Genomic DNA, 23,440 nt, shown 5'->3' with positions numbered 1-23,440 from the left:
AAAGATAGTGGCAGCTTTATATAATTTATCATTTCAGTGTTTTTTAAAAATAATTAATTTCTTTAATCAAAATCTTAATGAGTATGAGAGATGGTTGGATTTAAGATACCAAACAAAAATACTTTTTCATTTGAAAAAAAAATTCCAAACTTAAAACAGTAGTGTCTACTCTAATTATAAACTTCAACTTCAGGATATATTTATAACAAACATGTACATATGAAAAGACAATTTAAAAAAAGTAGAGAAAACACCAAATACTCTTGCATTTACAGGAGAAAAAGACATACAGTAAAACATTAAAAGCTTACTGTGGAGAGTGGGTTTAATCAGGAAGTAGCCATTATCCTTTCGATTCAGAGCAGTGACAGCACTCCAAAACAACCAGCCGTGATATTTTTCAGTTAAAAGCAATGAAAGAATACCTACTATTGTGTCCTAGCTTTACTGACCCCAAAGGTCACCATATGTCTTTTATCCAAAGCTACCATGAAAACATAATCCAAGTAAGCATTTATAACGCTCTATTTGTTGAAACACCTAAAATCTACCTAACACAACCTCTCTCTCTGTTACTCACAAAACATGGCTGTCTTATTCAGAGATTAGCAATTATTGTAATGAGATACTGTCGGAGAGGGTCAAATAGTACTTCCTGCAGTTTACACATCTTGATTTCCTGGTAAACATACTGAAAGGCAGGTGGAGCACTCAGATCACCAGTGAACGTGAATGCTCACATGACAAAACTAAGCCAGGTAAGGTTCATATCTCAAGTAATCGTTAATATCAAAACAAACAATAAGAGAATAGTTCTCTTTCTGCCTTTTTCTAAGGAGGAGTTATTCCTGACATGCATAAACTCACAGCTGATAATAAGAAATGCTTGAAAACTGATACTGTTTAAGCAGGTTTTAGGAATTACTTCTGGCAAATAATTTGTAAAAGCCAGGCAATGCTAACAAGGTTTAAAAAAAAAAAGAATAACTGTTCAAAAACCTGCTAAATGTAAGGAAAAGTTTTTAAATAAAAAGTTTGTATATTTCAACTGCTAGGAGAGTAGATAAAAGAAGTTTCTGAGTTATAGTTATAAAACTACAATTAAAATTTTTAGTTATAGCATGAGTCTATTTTCATTAGGACAAGCTCCTGCATAACTTAAAGCTATTTCCTACAACATTTTAAACCCCTATTTCAAAAATAAAACAAAACTTAAAATATTCACCTGTGGGCATTTTAAAAAACATGACACTGTTAGCTTAAAAACTACGTTTCTTTGTCCTTAGTGCCGCCCTCCCGCAAATTGCTGTTTTTTTCCCCCCACTCTTTTGTTTCTAATGTAGTTGCATGAGATGAGTTGATTTAAATTACCTGAGTACAAAATGAGAAAAGTCACTCTGCCAAAATGACAAACTCACTTTGAAAATGTTTTGTGATTTTAAAAATTTGCAAATCTTATATTTATCTTAAAAACCCTGTATTTAATAAGACCATGCATCTAAGTCCTAAAAAAAAAGCCATATAAAAACGGCATGCTTTAATTCTGATGCAAAGAGCTCTTATGGACACTTTCACAACAATATAATCTTGTCAAGGCATTAAAACTATGTTACTTAAACTAGGTTTATATTTATTCTGCAAAATCAAGTTCTAATGCACTGAAACAGAACACAAAACAAAATGACAATAAAATCAATAAAAAGAACACCGAAACAGATAAAGACTGTGTCAAGGGGACAAAACACTTAATATGTGCCATTTGAAAGGAGTATGTATTTAGTATTGAACCACATTAACACAAATCGTTAACATCACTAATCACCCTCACTACAATGACACATGAAATGGATGCCAGATTTTCTGAAAATTATGATTAAGGTGTTAACAGTTCCAGCTGAATTTCTTGGTCAAACTAAATATTTAAAATATCTGGAGTGTGAAACACAGTCATTATTTACTTTATAGAAAACTTAGATATAATTCCTATTAAATGGGAATTTATATATACTTCCTTAACATCTATATCTAAACTTAGAAACTTAGAATAGTAGTGTATAATTCCTATTAAATTCATATCTCCAAAACAGAACAAAATTTAAATTGCAAGATTATTATTTCTAAGTATCCATGACTATCTTTGTTTCCCATAATGGATCAAATTGAGAGGATGATGAAATAAGCACAAGCAGCAGAAAAATTAAATTTAATATTTTGTTTCATTTAAGGTGGCTTTTATCAACAGTCAGCAAGTTCCGGTTATTAAGAGTACAATTCAGTCAAAAGGGCACAACAAAAACCAGGGTAATATATACAGCATCCTGTGAGCGAGACAAAGCCTTCTCCCTGAGCCGATAAGTGAGAAAAAGATCTTTACCCTTTTTTTAGAGTATACTCAGTCAGGCACACTCTACCCAATTAACTGTACCTGGAAGCTTCAGAAAGGATTCCCCACTTCCCTGGCAAGTCCAACTAACTACAGAAGAGATTAATCCACCATGACTTAAAAAACATACACACAAAGTAGTGGGGAGCCGGAGGAGGGAGCTAGAGGAGAAAGAAATGCTCCTACGACTTTTATACAGGGTTCCTAGGAGTCAGAATGGACTTCATGGCACACAACAACTTTCATTTGCTTGCCTTCTGTGAGCAATGAATAATCTTTACATAATTATTTATTTCCCATCTTATTCCAAAATAATTTAAGGTGGCTTACAGAAATGCAAGTAGTAGAACAGAACGCTTTCAAAAGAGAAATTAAATGAATAAAGGGAAAATAAGAGGAAGTGAGACAGCTGAAGCACAAGGTAAAGCTGGGACACAGAAATGCCTATTAGCTCCTGCCAAGTTCTAAGATGTGGGTGGCTCAGCTCTGAGCTTCCTATCAATCAAAGTGAAGTGGGAAACAAGTTCAACTTAAAAAACTCCCATTCTCCATTAGATGTATTTTAACAATAAGCTCCAAGGCTTCTAGTACTTAAAATTGAGAGAAATTTCTCCTACATTTTCCAATAATGCAATACAATAGTTAAGTTTTCTCAACAACATCTTTACAGAAATTAAAATAATGAATTTCATATTAAAAAAACAACTTTTTAACATTTTCTCAGGGCAAGCCAGGGCCATAAACATAAAGGTTATGCAGAAAATAAGTTATCTCTAGGAAACCTTCCACAATATATCAAATTTGGGTCTTTAAACATATACCAATAATCCCCAGATCTTTTGTTAAACTCACAATCCTTAAACCATACTCCCTGCTTTATTTAATTCGGGTTGTGAGTACATAAAATGGGTATGCAAGGGATAAATGGGGTTCCAGATGAGGTAAAGAAGAAGACCCTGAGAGGTAGCCCCAGGTATTTAAAGGGACGTCCCTTCTTAATTTAAAAGAGTTCCTCTCTTCTTCCTGGGCGGCCTTATATGATCCTGTTCTATTCAGTAGGAGCACAATCTATGGTTTGTTTGTTTGTTTTTAATTCTTCCTCAGTTTTACTTCTAATAATGGTATGGAAATCTGATTTAGAGCTCCTAGATTTGTCCAGTCTGCACCAAGTAAGCTTCATGTTTGCATACTTTTAGAGCATTTACTTTTATGTTATTGGTAAGAGAAACAGGGAAAAAAAGTAAAAACCAATGTACAGGTAGTCCTCAACCTAAGACGTATTCAAGTTATGACGAACTGCACTTAACATGTGCTTTTTGGGGCATCATAATACGTACTGCATACAATGTTGTAGCATGTAATTGGCTGTGTGATCATTCTCAGATGTTCACTCGCGCATGTTCAAAGACAAATGAAAATCGGATTTATAACAATACTAATTATAAAAGGCAATAATAATGAAAGCTTTAAGAGGCATTCAATTTACGTTAGAATTGACTTACAACGGAGTCATGGGAACACAAAACCAAAACAAACAAATCCATTGCTGTTCAACTCACAGTAACCCTAAAGGACAGCGTAGAACTGCCCCATAGAATTTCATGGGGTGGCTGGTGGATTCAAACTGCTGACCTTTTGGTTAGCATTCAAGCTCTTAATCACGTGCCACCAGGACTCCATTGGAATACAACCCTGTCTTAAGTCACGGATTACGTATATCGGAAATTTCCTATCTTCTATTTTGCTATACACGAAAAAACAAGGTCTACAGTAGTAGCATGTCAATGTACTGTATCTGGACTGAACACTACTAAAATTTAACAATGCTACCAATCTGATTTTCTTATGAGGTTAATCCAAAGGTTAATAGGTAATGGCAAATTATATCTTCCATTATAGTTGAGTTGATCCCCATTTGTCTCCCAAATATGTCAGGCTTATGTCCTCCCACCTCCCAGATTATGCTTATGTTGTTTACCATTGCTCCCCTCTCATTATGAATTCAGGTCTCATAACTTCCAGGATGCCCATTTCCCTGAATATCTGAGTCCATATAACCTTCTTTCGCTACATGATTTAGCTCTAAATTACTTCCTAATTATTTGGAGGGGGATCCGTCTTACCAGATCTTGAAGTTAATTTTTATGTTATCACCATGAATGATCAAATGCTTGACATGTAGCCAACACTGTAAGTACAAATTAACTTAATATAATAAATTAATAAACTGCTGCACATATTTATAAACAGCTGATCAAGATATTTATTAGGATTCTATCAAGTGAACTAGAAAGCCAATTTTTACCAAACAGATAATTTCTACATGGTATACAATCAATAGTGGAGTCACTGGATAGCACAAATTGTTAAACACTCAACTACTGGCTGAAAGGTTGGTGGTTTGAACCCACCCAGAGGCACCTTGAAAGACAGGTCTGGTGATTGGCCCTGAAAGGTCACAGCCTTGAAAACTCTATGGCGCAGTTCTACTCTGCACACATACAGTCGCCATAAGTTAGAAATGATTTGACTGCACTTAACAACAGCAACAACATATAATCAACCTATCTTTGGGCTTTTCGTCTTTCGAGCTTGTCAAAAGAATATCTCAGTCATGTGAAGAACTTTGAGAGCACTACCAAAACCTGAATATATTTGATAAATTACTTTCAGACCTCGAAATTACTAAAATTACATTACGACTGTGTTCAATATGCTTTGATCCATATTTGAACCTATATCCATGACTGAGAGAATCATGCAGCCTATTACCTTATTAGGAGCCCTGATGGAGCAATGGTTAAGTGCTGTGTTGCTAACTGAAAGGTGGGTGGTTCAAACCTACCAGTCACTCTGCCGAAGAAAGATACAGCAGTCTACTCCTGTAAAGATTACAGCCTTGGTGAAGGGTAAGACAGTATACAATACTAGGGAAGCCAGCACAATTTGTACAAGGCAAGGTCATGGAAGCTCCATAGACACATCCAAATTACCTGAGGGATCAAACTGCTGGGCTGAGGGCTGTGGGGATCATGGTCCCAGGGAACATTTAGCTCAACTGGCATAACATAGTTTAAAAGAAATGTTCTATATTCTACTCTGGCGAGCAGCATCTGGGGTCTCAAAAGCCTGTGAGCGGCCATCTAAGATACTCCACCGGTCTCACCCCTTCGGGAGCAAGGAATAATGAAGAAAACTAAACATACAAGGGGAAGATTAGTCCAAAGGACTAATGGACCACTTCTACCACGGCCTCCACCAGACTGAGCACCCACTACCACCACTAACTGCTCTAACACAGATCACAATAAAGGTTCCTGGACAGAGCTGGAGAAAAATGTAGAACAAAATTCTAACTTACAAATTAAGACCAGACTTACTGGCCTGACAGAGACTTGAGAAACCGCAAAAGTATGGCCTCTGGACAACCTTTTAGTTCAATAATGAAGTCGCTTCCGAGGTCCACCCTTCAGCCAAAGATTAGATAGGCCCATAAAACAAAATGAGAGTAAAGGGGTACACCAGCCCAGGGGCAAGGACTAGAAGGCAGGAGGGGCCAGGAAAGCTGGTAAAAGGGAACCCAAAGTGGAGAACGGAGAGCGTTGATATGTCATGGGGTTGTTAAGCAGTATCATAAAATAATATGTATATTAACTGTTTAATGAGAAAACAGTTTGTTCTGTAAACCCTCATCTGAAGTACAATTAAAACAAAAAAATGTTATAGCCTTGGAAACCCTACAGGGCGGTTCTACTCTGCTCTATAGGATCGCTATGAGTTAGAATCAACTCGAGGACATCGGGTATTGCCTTATTACCACTAAGTGAACTCGTTCCACAGTGTAGCCTCTGAAATTTTTTATTTCTGAATTTCTTATTTTATGAAAACTCAAATCTTAGTATGGAAATCTCAACATACAATTTTAATTGTATTTTTTCTAGATGCTACCGCAAAGTTAGCAGTATTTAGATATGGGATAATATGTACACCTTGTTTAACATATTTTTTAAAATAAGAAAATGACTCCTAACATTTCAGAATGTTACTAAACATATGCCTAAGTAGCTCATATTAATTACTATCCTTAATCTATCAAGATTACATTCTATTGATTTAAAAAGTACAGGATAATAAAAATGGTTACATTATCAACTGCCTTATAATTTTTTACTTCTGAGAACAAAAGTAGAACACATATTCTTAATATAAATTGAAAAAGCATTTGAACAAATTTAACAAAAGAAAAAAGTATAATTCAATTTCTTTCTTTTCCTTAAAAAAAAAGCAACGAGTATACCGAAGAAACCAGCAAATGTATACATTTACATTTTTGCAACGTAACAGATACACACAGAGCCTGTGAGAATACAATATTCATTTTGCTGCAGAAGAACATACATTGCATAATAATGAGATTTGCTAATGAAAACAACCATCAACCTGGAATACATATGTATTAAACCAAGACCTCAGTGTCATTTTCTTTTTGTATCGTTTGTTCTTTCATTTTTTCCTCAACCTTTTCAATACTTTTGTCCTTTAGATTTTAGAACTTCGGTAAAGCAAAGTCAAGACTATAATATTATAGTGTACTGCTTTTTATTCATCACATTTATTTTTAATGTAAATTGCACTTGTTCTGCTTCTATCGGCACTATTAGTGTACCTTTGGGGGGGGAGGGGGGAATCAATGGATGCTACCAGAAGAAACAAAAGAGGTTAATTTCTATAGAAAATTGTTGGATCAGGTCTCAAAAAAAATGTTTATCAATATCAGACAAAAATTCCACATATAAACTTTCATAGCAAGGTTAGTGCTGACTTATTCAATAAGAAATAAGAAAATAATAATAAATATATTTAAAGTCACTTTTACAATAACTCCTCCAGCAATTCTGACTGCTGACAATTATTAGATGAGATAAGGTAGGGCTTATATGATAACTACCAAAATGAAAATAACTAATATTTTTAGATAAAATACTAATTTTCCCCTAAAACGTTTTCAATGTCCTGCTCTACAAATGTTAATGCCGAATTACCATTCATCAAAAAATAAGTAATTCTGAGAATTTTCTTGAATATTTATGATTTAGTTATAATTTTTATAAAAGTACAAAAACTTTTTTAAAGCATTTAGTATCACTTCTCTTAAAGGACAGCATCAATGTTCCCCACAATCCATTTATGCCCTTTTGAGAACACACTATTGAATGGCTATCTGTCCTATTGTTTGTGTAGTTACAAAAATTAGATTTTCAATTCACTTGTACTACAGACAATTTAATAGGCTAACCTGCTGTGGTATACAAATTGTTACTAATACATAATAATAATAATGGTTAAAAAAAAAAAAAAGGAGTACTTATTACCCACTAAAACAGCCAAAGTCAAACAGAAGATTAAGTTTCCCATTTTTACTTTCATAATATCTTAATGTCTAACTTCAAACAATATTCTGCAAAGTAACAAAAGGCAATAAAAATTACAGTTCTCTTAGAAAAGTAAACCAAATAGTAGATAAAACCACTAAACCCGTTGCCGCTGAGTCAATTCTGATTCATAGAAACCCTATAGGACAGAGTACAACTGCCCCATAGGGTTTCCAAGGAACAACTGGTGGATTCAAACTGCTGACCTTTGGGTTAGCAGCTGAACATTTAACCACTGTATCAACAGGGCTCCAAATAGTAGATATTCCTTATTAAACTTAAACTCATCCGAAAATTGCCACTAACATTCTAATATTTCTTAAGGCTATTTTAAAAATCTTGAAGAATGGTTTTAAGCAAAGAACCACATAATCACAGAGCAATCATTAATTCATACACAAAGGATTTCCATAAAAACCAAAAATTTCCATTAAAATGAAAAAATATAAACCAGACCGTAAAGGAACAGTTTAAACAAATGTCCAAGGCAATACCAAAAACCTACTTTCACTAGGGCAAAGCATGTAATACTAAAATGTGGTGATAAGCTTAGAAAGGTCATTTAACTCCTTGTTACTCAAAGTGTGGTCCACAGAACAACAACGCTGATATTTCTTATTAGAAATGCAGACTCTCAGGCCCCAGCCCAGGCCTACTGAACCAGAATCTTCATTTAACAAAATTCCAAGGTTATTTAACTCTCTTAACAATGATTTTGAATTGTTTCAGTGGAAGAGTCACTTCTTCAAATAAAATCATGTGAAGAAACCCAATATAGTAAATAAGAAATGAAGAGCTGCCCTTTGGGTAGGGGAGGCAACCAGTAGCTCCCAAGGCATCTCAACAGAACCAACTCCTCCTAAAGTTTCTCTGAGGATAACTTAAAAAGTTTTTGTTTGTTTGTTTGTTTGAAAGCTTTGACTTAAGAAAAGGGAACTACTCAAAAGTTTAAATAGAAATCATACAACTGTTTTACTAATCTACATATAAAACTTACTATTCATCAAAGCAAGACCTAAACAATCACTGTATAACAACCCATTTTTAAATTTCATTTAATTTATTCTATCGTGTTTTAAATTAAGAACACGAGATTAATATTACATAATTTTTTTTCCTAAGCAAATAGATCTCTCCCCAAATAGGTCCCACTGGAGAAGCTGAATTTAATTAATAAAATTTTATCTTCATAAAATTATTTTAATAAGTAAGAAGGCCTACCATGGAGCCCTGGTGGCATAGTAGTTAAATAGCTATGGCTGCTAACCAAAAGGTCAGTAGTTTGAATCCACCCGCTGCTCCTTGGAAAACCTATGGGGCAGTTCCACTCTGTCCTCTAGCGTCTCTATCAGTCGGAGTCAACTTGACAGCAACAGGTTTGGTTTTTGGTATTTTTTTAGGCCTACCATATTCACCATGTGTCACAAACCAACTTGATGACAGCTAACAATAACAATAACAACAACAACCGGTACTACCACCACAATATACAAGGTATTATGTTAAGTGCTGGCACCCTGATGGCACAGTGGTTAAGAGTTATAGTTGCTAAGGAAAAGGTCAACAGTTTAAATCCACTACTGCTCCTTGCGCTCCTTGCACACCCTATGGGGCAGTTATATTCTGTACTTCAGGGTCGCTATGAGTCGGCATCAACTTGACAGCAACTGGTATGAGGATATGTTAAATGCTACAAGGGTAATACAGATAAACGGGCAAAATACTCATCTTGAAAGGTCAATAAGACAAATGCATAGAACATACTATATGTCATAAGAGTGGTATAAATAAAGTACTATGGAGTAAACTTAGCTAAGGAGATCAAAAAAGGCTTCACGGCAAGGTGACATTTGAAGTGGATCTTGAAAAATGTGTAGGATTTTGAAAGGCAAAAATGGCTGAGTGGGGGAACTAGGAAAAAAGGTACCCAACTGCAGGGAGAGCATAATCTAAAAATTTGAAACTGAGAAGAAATAATGAGAATCATGAGTTGTTCATTTTTTACCAGTTGTTGTTCTTGTATGCCATCGAATAGATTTTAACTCAAGCAACCCTACCGGACAGAGAATAACTGCCCCACAGTGTTTCCTAGGATATAATCTCTATGGGAGCAGATTACTGGGTCTCTTCTCTCATACAGCAGCTGGTGGATTTGAACAGCAACCTTTCCGTTAGCAGCTTAGTGCATTAACTACTGCGTCACCAGGCGCCTACAATATTCAAGTGTTAAAATTGTTGTTGTTGTTGTTACGTGCCTTTGAGTTGGTTCCAACTCAAAGTGACCCTATGTACAACAGAACAAAACACTGCCTGGTCTTGAGTCATCCTCAAAACCGTTGCTATGCTTGAGCCCACTGTAGCAGCCACTGTGTCAATCCATTTTGTTGAGGGTCCTCCTCTCTTTCTCTAACCCTCTACTTTACCAAATATAATGTTCTTCTCCAGGAACTGGTCCCTTCTGAAAACATGTCCAAAGTACATGAGACCAAGTCTTGCCATCCTTGCATCTAAGGAACATTCTATCTGTACTTATAAGGCAGATTTGTTCATTCTTCTGGCTGTCCAGTATCAATAATCTTCGCCAATGCCGTAATTCAAATGCATCAATTCTTCTTTGGTCTTCCTTATACATTGTCCAGCTTTCAAATGCATATGAGGAGACTGAAAATACCACAGTTTGAGACAGGCATACCTTAATCCTCAGAGTGACATCTTTGCTTTTCAACACTTTAAAGAGCAGATCTGCCCAATGCAATACGTCATTTGATTTTCTGACTTCTTCCATGGGTGTTGACTGTGGATCCAAGTAAAATGGAGTATTTGATAACTTCAATAGTTTATCATGATGCTGTTTACTGATCCAGTTGTGAGAATTTTCATTTTCTTTATATTAAGGTGTAATCTATGCTGAAACCCGTAGTCTTTGGTCTTTATCCGTTTTTCACTTTCAGAAACAAGACTGTGTCATCTCCATATCACAGGCTGTTAATGAGTCTTCCTCCAATCTTGATGCTATGTTCTTCATATTATCCAGCTCTTGGATTATTTGCTCAGCATACAGATTGAATGACTACAGTGAAAGAGACAACCCTGATGCATACCTTTTCTGATTTTAAACTACAAAGTATCCCTTTGTGAGGTTTGAATGACTGTCACATGGTTGATATACAGGTTCCTCATGAGCATAATTAATTGTTCTGGAATTCCCATTCTTCACAATGCTATCCATAATTTGTTATGATCCACACAGTCTAATGCCTTTGCATAGTCAATAAAACACAGGTAAACATCTTTCTGGTAGTCTCTACTTTTAGCCTAGATCCATCTGACATCAGCAATGATATTCTTGTCCCATGTCCTCTTCTGAATCCAGCTTGAATTTCTGGCAGTTCCCTGTCAATGTACTGCTGCAACCGTTCTTGAATGATCTTCAGCAACATTTTACTTGTGTGTGATATTAATGATATTGTTTGATAATTTCTCCATTTTGTTGGATCACTTTTCTTTTTAGTGGGCACAAATATGAATCTCTTACAGTCTGTTGGCCAGGTAGCTGTCTTATAAATGTCTTGGCATAGAGGAGTGAAGACAGCCAGTATAACATTTGTTTGTTGAAACATCTCAATTGGTATTCCGTCAATTCTGGGCGCCGTGTTTTTCCCCAATGCCTCAGTGCACTTTGAACTTCTTCCTTCCATACTGTTAGTTCTGGATCACATGCTATCACCCGAAATGGCTGAACACTGATCAATTCTTTTTGGTACAGTCACACTGTGTATTCTTTCCACCTTCTTTCGATGCTTCCTATGTTGTTCAATCTTTGCACATAGAATCCTTCAGTATTGAAACTTGAGGATTGAATTGTTACTTCAGTTCTTTCAACTTGAGAAATTCCAAGTGTGTCTTTCCCTTCTGGTTTTCTAATACCAGGTCTTTGCACATTTCATTATAATACTTTATCTTCTCAAGCCGTCCTTTGAAATCTGCTCAGCTTCTTATTTCATCATTTCTTCCATTGGCTTTAGCTACTCTATATTCCAGGGCAAGATTCAGAGTTAATGTAAGTACCTGTATAGTATAACACACCCAAAAACCAAAAAACCCACTACCGTCGAGTCGATTACAAGCTCATTAAATATCTGTTGTCTAAATGAATGAATCAATCAATCGTCTGTCTGGTATACAGGATATGCATATAAAATACTGGTAGATATGGCTGAAAAGGTACTTTAGGACCTTATCGGAGATCATCTGAAATACCACGTTAAGGTATTCAAATTTAATGCTATAAACATTGGTGTCTTAGTTATCTAGTGCTGCTGTAACAGAAATACTACAAGTGGATGGTTTCAACAAACTGAAGTTTATTCTCTCACAGTCTAGTAGGCTAAAAGTAGGCTAGAAGTACAAATTCAGGCTTTCTCCATTGGCTTCAGAAGAAGGTTCTTGTCATCAATCTTTTCCTGGACAAGGAGTTTCTCCACACAGAAACCCCTGGTCCAAAGAACACGCTCTGCTTCTGGCACTGCTTTCCTGGTGTTATGACATCCCCCGCTCTCTGCTTGCTTCCCTTTCCTTTTATCTCTTGTAAGATAAAATGTGGTGCAGACCACACCCCAGGGAAACTCCCTTTAGATTGTATTATGGATGTGACCTTAACAAGGGTGTTACAATGCCACCCTAATCTTCTTTAACATAAAATTACAATCACAAAATGGAGGACAACCACATAATACTTGGAATCATGGCCTAACCATGCTGACATATATTTTTGGGGGATGCAATTCAATCCATGACATTCCACCCTTCGGCCCCCCAAAATTCATGTCCTTGCTACATGTAAGACACATTCATCCCATCATGTCATAGCAAAAGTCGGAGGTGGAGCCAATATAGCGGAATAGACAGATGCTTCCAGTGAGCCCTCTTACAACAAAGATCAAAAAAAACAGGTGAAATGACTATATTTGTGACAAGCTAGGAGCCCTGAACATCAAAGGCAAGCTTAGAAAACGAACTGAGGAGCAGGGAAAGGAAGAGACGGTTCAGAAGCGTAGAGAAGTTACCAGACCTGAATCGTGGGGAGAACTCAGGCACCATTCCCCAGAGCAGCGGTGGCGGGCTGGTACTAGCGTTCAGCCACAGTTTCCTTAGGGAGAAACAGCCAGCCATGCAGGCTACTCACACCTCCAGAACCAGAGAAGAATGACACTCGCAGCAAAAGCTAAGTACTTGCGTATATTTTACCACGCCCCCCTGCTCCCAAGCAGGCTTCAGTGGCTAATTTCCCTAAGTCTGAGATAGGTCCTCTTGAGTGCCTAGAGCCATCCTCATGGCCTTTGAGAAGGGATAAATCTGCAATTGGGGGAAAAGATAATTTGCCAGTTCCACTAACTGGGGGAGCTCAGGACAGAAGCGGCTCCTTTCCAGGCATAAACGGTCCATGGATTTTGAGTACCTTTCCCCTCTGCACAGACCCGTGAGGGCCGATTTCAGGAGAATAGGCCCTTGTTCGCGGACTACAACTGTTTCAGCCGTGTGGCGGAGAGATGGGTGTTTGATGTTTGACATTGCCTTGCCTATTAAACAGGGTCCTCACCTACCCACATCAGGGGCCTAAGGACTGGTGGCTCCACTCAGGTCACCCACCACCCATGACAGGGGTCCAAGGATAACTGGTACCTCCCAGTCCTTACAACCAAAAACACTGGGTGCCCATACTCCATCTGCAGAATCTATCCACCTGTACGCTCTAGGGATGAGGGACATGCTTTCCTCAGAAACACGTCGGGGATGATTCTCAGCTCCCTGCCTTGTTCAGAGTGTGACCCCCTGCTCCAACCAGATACCGGTACCTACACCAATCACCTCTGCACCTCTAAGACTGTAGGACAGAGCCTTTACCACATACTTAATGATCAGCTACCTGGACACCGGAGCTGAATTCATACAAGAAAAGCATACGGACTTCTAGACTGATACACCTGATAACAGCTCTAGCCATCTGGGCACAGGATGTCAGAGCTCCAAACACAAAAATAATCAAGACAGCTCACTCAAGCAACCCATTTGGGCATATCAAAACAAAACAAAGCCAGGAGCTACAACACAGTAAGCAAACATAAAATTAACTACTAAAATAACTTATAGATGGCTCGGAGACAACAGTCAATATCAAGTCACATAAAGAAAAGACCATGATCACCTCAACAAGCTCTCAAAACAAAGAATCAAGGGATCTTCTAGACAAAAGTGCCTTCCTGGAATTACCAGAGGCAGATTACAAAGGATTAATATACACAGCCTTTTAAGACATCAGGAAGGAAATGAGGCAATATGGAGAACAAGCCAAGGAACACACAGATAAAGCAACTGAATAAATTAAAAAGAGTATTCAGGAACATAATGAAAAATCTAATATGCTGGAAAAAATCCATAGACAGACAGCAATCAGAAATTCAGAAGATTAACAAAATTAGAGAAGTAGACAACTCAACAGAAAGTAAGAGGAGAATTCAGCAAGTGGAAGGCAGAATTTCTGAACTTGAAGATAAAGTACTTGGCACTAATATATTTGAAGAAAAATCAGATAAAAGAATTTAAAAAAATGAAGAAACCTTAAGAATCATGTGGGACTCCATCAAGAGAAATAATCTACGAGTAGTTGGAGTACCAGAACAGGGAGGGATAACAGAAAATAGAGAATTGTTGAAGATTTGTTGGCAGAAAACTTCCCTGATATCGTGAAAGCTGACAAGATATCTATCCAAGATGCTCACAGAACTCCACATTAGGTAGATTTTAAAAGAAAGTCACCAAGACATATTATAATCAAACTTGCCAAAACCAAAGATAAAGAGAGAATTTTAACAGCAGCTAGGGATAAATGAAAAGTCACCTACAAAGGACAGTCGATAAGAATAAACTTGGACTACTTGGCAAAAACCATGAAGGCAAGAAGGCAATGGGATGACTTATACAAAAAATTGAAGGAAAAAAACTGCCAGCCAAGAACCTTATATCCAGCAAAACTGTGTCTCAAATATGAAGGTGAAATTAGGACATTTCCAGATAAACAGAAGTTTAGGGAATTCGTAAAAACCAAACCAAAACTACAAGAAATACTAACGGGAGTTCTTTGGTTAGAAAATCAATAATATCAGGTATCAACCCAAGACTAGAACACTGGGCACAGCAATCAGAAGTCAACCCAGACAGGGAAATCAAAGAGATAAATCAAGATAAAAAAACACTCAAAACAGGGAAACAGTGATATTATGTAAATGAAGACAACATTATAACAATGAAGAGGGACTAAGAAATGTAGTCACAGATCTTCCATATGGAGAGGAAGACAAGGCAATACAAAGAACCAAAAGATAGGTTTAAATTTAAAAAAATAGGGTAAAGAATAAGGTACCCACAAAGGAGAGAAACTATCCTACACATCAAAATAAAATACAAGAAAAAACTAGAGACTCAGCAGAAACAAAAACAACAACAATGAATACGAGGAAAGGACAATATATAATCTACTCAGCACATAAAATTAAGAGGGAAAAAAAAACTGTCAACAACACACAAAAAAAAAACATCAAAATGATAGCACTGAATTCATACCTATCCATAATTACGCTGAATGTAAATGGACTAAATGCACCAATATAGAGACAGAGAGTATCAGAATGGATTAAAAAACAAGATCCGTCTATATGCTGCCTACAAGAGACACACCTTAAACTTAGAGAAACAAAGTAAAACACAAAGAATGGAAAAAAAATGTATCAAGCAAACAACAATCAAAAAAGAGCAGGAGTAGCAATATTAATTTCTGACAAAATAGACTTTAAAGTTAAATCCATCATAAAGGATAAGGAAGGACACTATATAATGATTAAAGGGACAATATACCAAGAAGGTACAACCATATTAAATATTTATGTACCCAATGACAGGGCTGCAAGATACATAAACTCTACCAGCATTGAAAAGTGAGATAGACAGCTCCACAATAATAGGAGACTTCAACATATCATAGCAAAATTCTTAAATCAACTCCAAGTCCCAAATTCAAAAATTCCTCTTCATCTGTGAAATCTAGAATACAGGTTATCCGTTTCCAAAGTACAATGACAGAATAGGTACAAACTAGACATTTCCATTACAAATGGGAGAAACTGGTGGGAAAGAAGGCATAACAGACACCAAGAAAGTCGGCAGAACACATTACATTAGCCCTCAAGGCTTTGCAAATAATCCTCTGTTCTCTGAGTTCATTTACACAACAGCTTTGCCCTCCAGACTCTAGATTTTGGCCACACTCTCCGGATTCTGAGTTGAGGCCCCTCAGCTCTGGGCTCCAGCTCTGCCCTCCAGCTCTGCCCTTCAGGCCCACTAAGACGGCAACTCTGCTCCCTCAGCTTTAGACTCACCATTCTCCTAGTCCATCTGAGGGGCAACTCCACCCTTAGAAACACCAGAGACCATGGCTCCACCCTTTGAAACTCCAGAGGTCAAGGCCATGCCTTTCAAGACTGCAGCAGCTTGTCTGTGTTCTTTTTCTCTTCGGCTTCTGTTTCCTGGTTCCTTGGGCTCTCTACCCCTCAGGCCTCATGCCTGCATCTGTCCTGCTGGGGGAAGTGTTCCAAAGCTCTGTAGCTCCACCAATAAGTGCCCAAGGGCACCCCACTCTGTCAGTAAACTTCAGCCGGAAGGCACTCAGCTATCTTGCCCCATGAGATGGCAAACCTAGCTCCACTGGTGAGTACCTAGAGGCACCCCACTGTGCAAGGAAGCCTCCTGTGCAAAGGCACTCAGCTCTCTCACTCTGTGGGTCAGCATCAGCACAGTCTGGCGCTGATCTCCTGGTTCTGCTGCTGCTGGTTCTCTGACATTTCCAGTCCTCGGCTGCTGCCAGTCCTTTATCCATTCACAGCTTCAAAACTGCTTCCACATTTTAGGTTATCTTTTTTTTTTTATCTTTGTTATCTAGTGTTGCTGTAACAGAAATATCATAAGTGTATGGCTTTAAAAAACAGAAGTTTATTCTTTTATAGTCTACTAGGCTTGATGTAGGGCATCGGTTCCAGGGGAAGGCTTTCTTTCTCTGTTGGCTCTGGAGGAAGGTTCTTGTCATCAATCTTCCCCTAGACTAGGAGCTTCTCCATGCAGGAACCCCAGGTCCAAAGGGCATACTCTGCTCCTGCATTGCTTTTTGATGGTATGAGATTCCCTACTCTCTGCATGCTTCCTTTTCCTTATATCTCTTGTAAGATAAAAGGTGGTGCAGGCCACATTCCAGGGAAACTCCCTTTACAATGGATCAGGGATGTGACCTTAATAAGGGTGTTACAATCCCACCCTAATCCTCTTTAACATAAAATTACAATCACAAAATGGAGGACGACCACACAATACTGGGAATCATGGCCTAACCAAACTGACACATATTTTTGGAGAATACAATTCAATATGATAATTGGTAAACTACTTACTTTAGGAATATTGGGATCTAACAGTTCTAAGTAGAATGGATTAGAGCAAGAAAAGATTTCAATAGGGACATTTTAATAAGTAGTACTGCAGTGTGATGGATCACTTTTATATGGCCCTTCTCGCCATACTCTTGTAACTGCTATCAAATGATTGGGTAGGACTATACAAACAAGGTGCTTGTGGCTCACCAAGGGGATTGGACAGCTTCCTAATAATGCAAACAAGGTGCACGGCACCTTTGTGGGAGTGGGACCACGGAAATAAAGCATATGGAACCCTAACAAGGGTATCGGTCAGCCCTGTCATCCCTCTGAAAATGAGTCATCTCAGAGGCGGAAAGGGGAACCTGACTACCACCAAGAAGAAGAGGCAGGAGTGGAGCATGCCCTTTGGACCCGAGATCCCTGTGCTGAGACCCTCCTAGACGCAGGAGATAGAGAGAGAGTGGAGACTGCAGGATGACAAGAAGCAGCAGCAGAGAAACAGTGGGAGCACAGGCAGTAGAGCCAGGAGTCCAGCCGGCCAGCCCACAGAATAAGAAAGCTTAGTGCCTTTGGGCAGGAGGCTTACAGGCAGACTACGGTGCCTCCAGGCACTTGTCATCAGAGCTAGGCTTGTCACCCTATGGAGCGAGAGAGCTGAGTGCCTTTGGGCTGTAGCTTATTGGTGGAGTGGGATGCCTCCGGAAACTTAATAGCAGAGCTAAAGATAATGATTCTCTCTCCCCCTTGTGAAGTTATAGGAGGCCAGATGTCTCCACCATGACATTTTTACAAGTTAATATTATTTAACAATAGTTTAACCAAGAGTTAAGGGTCTAAACTAAGTTTGTAACAGTAGAGTCAGAAATGAGGAGACAAATATAAAATCTACGGAAGCTAAGATAATCAAAGACTTTTGACTTGGCTGGTTAAAGTAGAACAAGGAATAAAAAATTATCTTGTAGAAGTAAACTCTATTGGTCTTCACAGTAAATTCTACACACAGGAAGTAGGAAGTCTGAAAAATAAGGAAATCCAAAGGTTGGCAAAAACGTACAGCAGGAGATCTCTTACTTATTTGACCAGTGGTGTGGACTGGTATAACTGGCCTAAAAGAAATTAGACAGTATACAGTAAAGCTGAAGAAGCATGTAGGCTATATATAACACAGCAGTACCATTTTTAAATATGTAACCTAAAAAAGTTCCCATACGTGTGCACAAGGAGTCATGTATGCAGCACTATTAGTAATGTTGAAATATTGGATATATCCTAAATAGTCATCAATAGGAGAATGAATAAAAAGACTGTCATGTTTACACAATAAAATAGTATATAGCAGTTAAAATGAACAAACTACTGTTACATGTATTAACATGAATATATCTTTAATATGCAGACAGCCGCTTGAATAAAGTGAAGGTTTTTTGTTTGTTTTTTACTTTTGTCATTTTAGTTAGGCTAGGAGCACTATTTTTTTTTTTTTAGGACAATCCTTTAGGTAACAAATAAACCAGTCAAAGAGGAGTTCACTGAAGCAAATTTCTGGAGGAGGCAGAAGAGATTAAAAGGAAAAGGCACGAATAAAGTGTTAGGTTTAGTGAGGAAGAGGTGAGACACCTTATTCTGAGAGACCAGTGGGGAGGCAGAAGAATAAATCTAGACAGTTGTTTTTGTTTTTTTAACTTGTAATTTTGAAATAACCAAAGATTCACAAGAAGTCACAAGAATACTACAGAAAGGTCTCGCAATACCCTTCACCCAGTTCCTCAGATGGTTACACCTTAATTACATTTTATGAAAATCAGAAAACTGACATTGGTACAGTGTGTATACAGTTCTGTGTCATTTTATTACATATGAAGCTTTATGTAACCAATCTGCACTCAAGATACAGAACTATTTCATCATCACAAAGATCTCTCTTGTTCTGCTCCTGCTCCTTCACAGTCACACCCAAATCCCTCTCCACCAGCACTCTTCCCCCTAAGCACCCCCAGCCCCTGCCAACCATTAGTTTGTTCTCCAACTCTATAATTTGGACACTTTAAAATGAAATCATATAGTATGTGACCTTTTGAGATTGCCTTTTTTTACTCAGCATAATGCCCTTGGGATCCATCCAAGTAGTGGCGGTATCAGTAATTCATAACTGCTGAGTAGTACTGCATGGTATGGATGCACCACACTGTGTTTAATCATTTACCTAAGGTAAAACATTTTGATTGTTTCCAGGTTTGGGCCATTACAAATAAAGCTGCTATGAACAATCGTGTTCAGGTTATGTGTACATAGGTTTGCATTTCTCCAGGATAAATGCCTAGAGTGTGGGGACGAGGTAAGTATACATTCAGTTTTTTAAGAAACTACAGAACTGTTTTTTCAGAATGGCTGTACCATTTTACATTACCACCAGCAATGTGTGAGACAGCCAATCTCTCCTCGTCCTTGCCAGCATTTGGCACTGTCATATTTCTTATTTTAGCTGTTCGATACGTGCATAGTGATATCTCCTTTTTGCATTTCCCTGATGACCAGTAATGTTGAACATTTTTTAATATGCTTATTTCACACTCATATAATTCTCTTTGGTAAAATGTTTTTTCCTGTCTTTTGCCCATTTTCTAATTAGTTTGTTTTCCAGTTTTGAGGGTTTTTTCAAATCCCAGAGAGGATCCTTTGTCAGATATATGCTTTGCAAATATTTTCTCCCTGTAGACAGTTTATTTTTTCATTGTCTTAACAGGGTCTTTTGCATAGCAAATGTTCAATTTTGATGAAGTCCAATTTACTGATTTTTTTCTTTTATGGATCATCTTTTGGTGTCATACTTCACTAAGACCCAGGCCCCACAGATTTTCTCCTAAAAATTTTATAGTTTTATGTTTTACATTTAAGTCTATGATTCAAAAAGTTTCAGGGAAAAAAAAACAGATTTTTTTTTTATTAGAAAGTCTTCAACTACTTAGAATTAACTTCAACATTTATTAAAGTATTGACAAAGCGACAGGCATTAAAGGCAGGTACAAAGTATAAGGTATAGAGAGTAAACTCAAATACGTATTTTTATTTCGTTGTTTTAAGCGCTTTGACAGAATTATGTACTGAGTGCTAGGCAAGCCCAGGAGTGATTTCACCTAATTTAGCCAGAAAGGGCTTGAGAATGTTCTTGGCAGAGATGGATTACCCAAGAAGCAAGGTACACATGGCCTTACTTTTGCTTACTTACTTACCTGCTGTGCGCCACATCATGTGAAATTGTGCACTACAGTTTAGTAAGTAAATATAAGTAAACCCATGAGTACCCTGCTTACTCGTTAATCCACCCTGGTTCCTGGAAGAGATTACATCTGCTCTAAATCTTTAAGAATGGAGAATTAAGCTGGTAGCAAGGGGAAGGCTATGCCAGAAAGAGGTAACAACACTGAGTAAAGGCAAGAAGACTGTAAACCCACAGCCTATTTTAAGGAAGTGGAAAGAGTTTAAAATTTGGAGAGTACTAAGTATGGGAGATTGAGGCAAAATAGGAAGTTAGTAAAAATTTTAAGTAGGTGAATGACATGGTCAGATTTGTTATGTCAAGTGCTGAGGGGATGATGAATTTGGACAGGGCAAGACTAGAGGCAAAGAAACTACATAGGAAGCTACTGTGACAGCCCAGTCAGGCATGATGTAAACCTACTTAAGCTTTAGGCGTCATGAATAGAAAAAAGGAATGAATTAGAGAAATGTTTAGAAAAAAAAATGCAGTCTTTACTGAAAAAGAAGGTAGGGACAGGAGTTGGTTTAAGGATTGTGGAAAAGTTATGAAACAGCAATACAGAAGGTCCTTTTATTAATCTCTAGTTAACCTGTAGAACTGTCCAATACAGCATTTACCAAAGCATGAGAAACACTAGTGCCATAAAACACATGCTCTTTGAAGAAAGGGTCAAATAAGTTGGAGATTCACAAACACATTAAAAGATGCTCAGAAACTCTGCTGTTAAAAACATGTTTAACTTTGTTTAATATTAAACCTATATTTTCCAAACTTATTTGACCAAGGAAACATTTTTGTTTTTTTCATGTAATTCCCATTCCATACAAGCAATGCTCTACCAAAACCATCTTGGAGACTGCTGGTTTAGTAACAATACAGGTTTTGGTTAAGCTGATTGGTGTTTTTAGTTGCTGTCAAGTCAAATCTTCCGACTCATGGTGACCCCACACGTGCAGAGTAGAAGTGCTCCATAGAGTTTTCAAGGCTGTGCCCTTTTAGAAGCGTATCATCAGCCTGTTTCCCAAGGCTCCTCAGGGTGGGTTTGAACCACCAACATTTCAGTTAGGAGTTAAGGTCTTAACTGTTTGTGCCTCCCAGAAACTCATTGGAGAACATAATTTTTTCAATCTTCTCTTAAAAAAACAAAAAGACTTAAATGCAGGCTTCTGTGAAATCTCTCTGGCTTCATTTATTACTCTGACTGCTCACAACACTACTGTCACGCTGGTTTCCTTACTGTTCTTGGAACATGCCTAGCACAGTCTCTCTCAATGCCTTTGCATCTACTGTTTTCTTTGTCTAGAATAGTCTTCCCCCAGATACCTTAATGACTCATTCTCTCAGTTCCTTCAGGTGTCTGCTAAATATCATCTTATTAGAGAGACCTTTGCCAACCACCCTATAACAAATACCAATTCCACACCTTTGGCACTCATAATCCTTAATTTGCTTTATATTTTTTGTAGCACTGATTGCTATGTAACATATTAAATATTAACTTATTTATTGCCTCTTTGACCCTTAAAATGCAGTCCCCATGAGTGCAGTCTCTATTTTGTTCACCTTATTCTCAGAATCTGCAATTATTCACTAATTAGTTGTTGAATAATTTAATGGTCATCTTTTAATCTCTATCCAAGTATACATATTTCATATTAAAGTGGGTCTTTGGTGAAATAGCTACATATGAACATATCCATTGATAGAATAATAATCTACAATACAGCAGTAAATATTTTCCTAAAAGATCTATTTAAAAGACTTGACCAGTTTTATCCTTAAAAAAACAAAAAATGAAAAAAAAAAAAAACTTTAGAATTTTGGAAGCTTTCAACTCTAACCTTTCAAATTCTTTCTCTTAATTAAAAAGATGTAAAGTCATTTTGTTGTACAATTTACCTTTAGAAAACACACAGGCATTTTGGTATAACTGTAAAATTTCTCTTTAACTGCACTTCTTTAGACACTAACTGACTTGCAAAAGACTACTACTTGAAGCACCGGAAGATTCTAAAGCAACAACCTTGACCCTGTAAAGAAAAGGGCCATTTTCTTCTGTGATGTGCAGTGATTACTTGCTGTAACTTGAGCAATTGTGAAGTGCTTTAATAGATTTTAGGCGTATAATGCTTCCACTTTTACTAGCCATGACTTATTACTCTCCAATATAGGTCAGCTGTTCAATTGAACATAGTCTACATGATAATATACTCTTCATGGAGACATATATTCCTACTAAAACTGAAAGAAATTCTCACTGATACATGCAGCACTTACAAAATATCTCAGTCTACAATCTACAAAACCCTTAAATACTTTAACATGAAATGCAGTATTTCCAAAAGGCTTTTAAAAATACTCAAATAAGTCAACATAAGATACATGCTTGAGTTGGTACTGATTTAAATAAAATACTTATTAAGAAATAAGAACAGAGTTTGTGTATACAACCTTTAAAACAGGTATAAATTTTTCAGTCAACAAAAATTTTCTAGATAGCAGTCTAGTGATGAAAAACACAAATAATTTCAATTAAAGTATATGCAAGTGAATAATAAAAGTCTCTAAAAGTAAATACTTCCAGCATGCTGCTGCCATGCATAATAAGTAGGCGTACTCTGTGGTATTCTAAGTTTATTTAAAGATAATAGTTTCTTTCACCTTCATAACTAAAGAAATTTTGTGTGTATAAAACCCAACAGAAAAAAACCCCACTGCCATCAAGTCAATTCTGACTCCTAGTGACCCTATAGAACAGAGTAGAACTGACCTATAGAGTTTCCAAGGAGAGCCTGGTGGATTTGAACTGCTGACCTCTTGGTTAGCAGCCATAGCACTTAACCACTAGGCCACCAGGGTTTCTCTTTTGTATATATAGCAACTCATA

The 23,440-nt window shown here is 37.3% G+C and overlaps 1 protein-coding gene across 22 annotated transcripts in view; it reads right to left on the bottom strand.

The window, feature by feature from the left end:
• BAZ2B (bromodomain adjacent to zinc finger domain 2B) overlaps positions 1–23,440 on the bottom strand; it is a 463,153-nt gene that overhangs the window by 207,676 nt on the left and 232,037 nt on the right. The window contains exon 1 of one of the 22 annotated variants that reach the window (XM_023542902.2): positions 312–7,702. The exons of the other annotated variants lie outside the window; for them this stretch is intronic. The gene's annotated coding sequence lies outside the window, so the exon portion shown is untranslated. Of the gene's footprint in view, positions 1–311; positions 7,703–23,440 lie in introns of those variants that run through there. 22 annotated transcript variants of the gene reach the window in all.

The sequence above is a fragment of the Loxodonta africana genome, chromosome 6 (genome assembly GCF_030014295.1).
Source record: "Loxodonta africana isolate mLoxAfr1 chromosome 6, mLoxAfr1.hap2, whole genome shotgun sequence".
NCBI lineage: Eukaryota > Metazoa > Chordata > Mammalia > Proboscidea > Elephantidae > Loxodonta > Loxodonta africana.
This window is presented reverse-complemented; position numbering and strand designations above follow the sequence as displayed.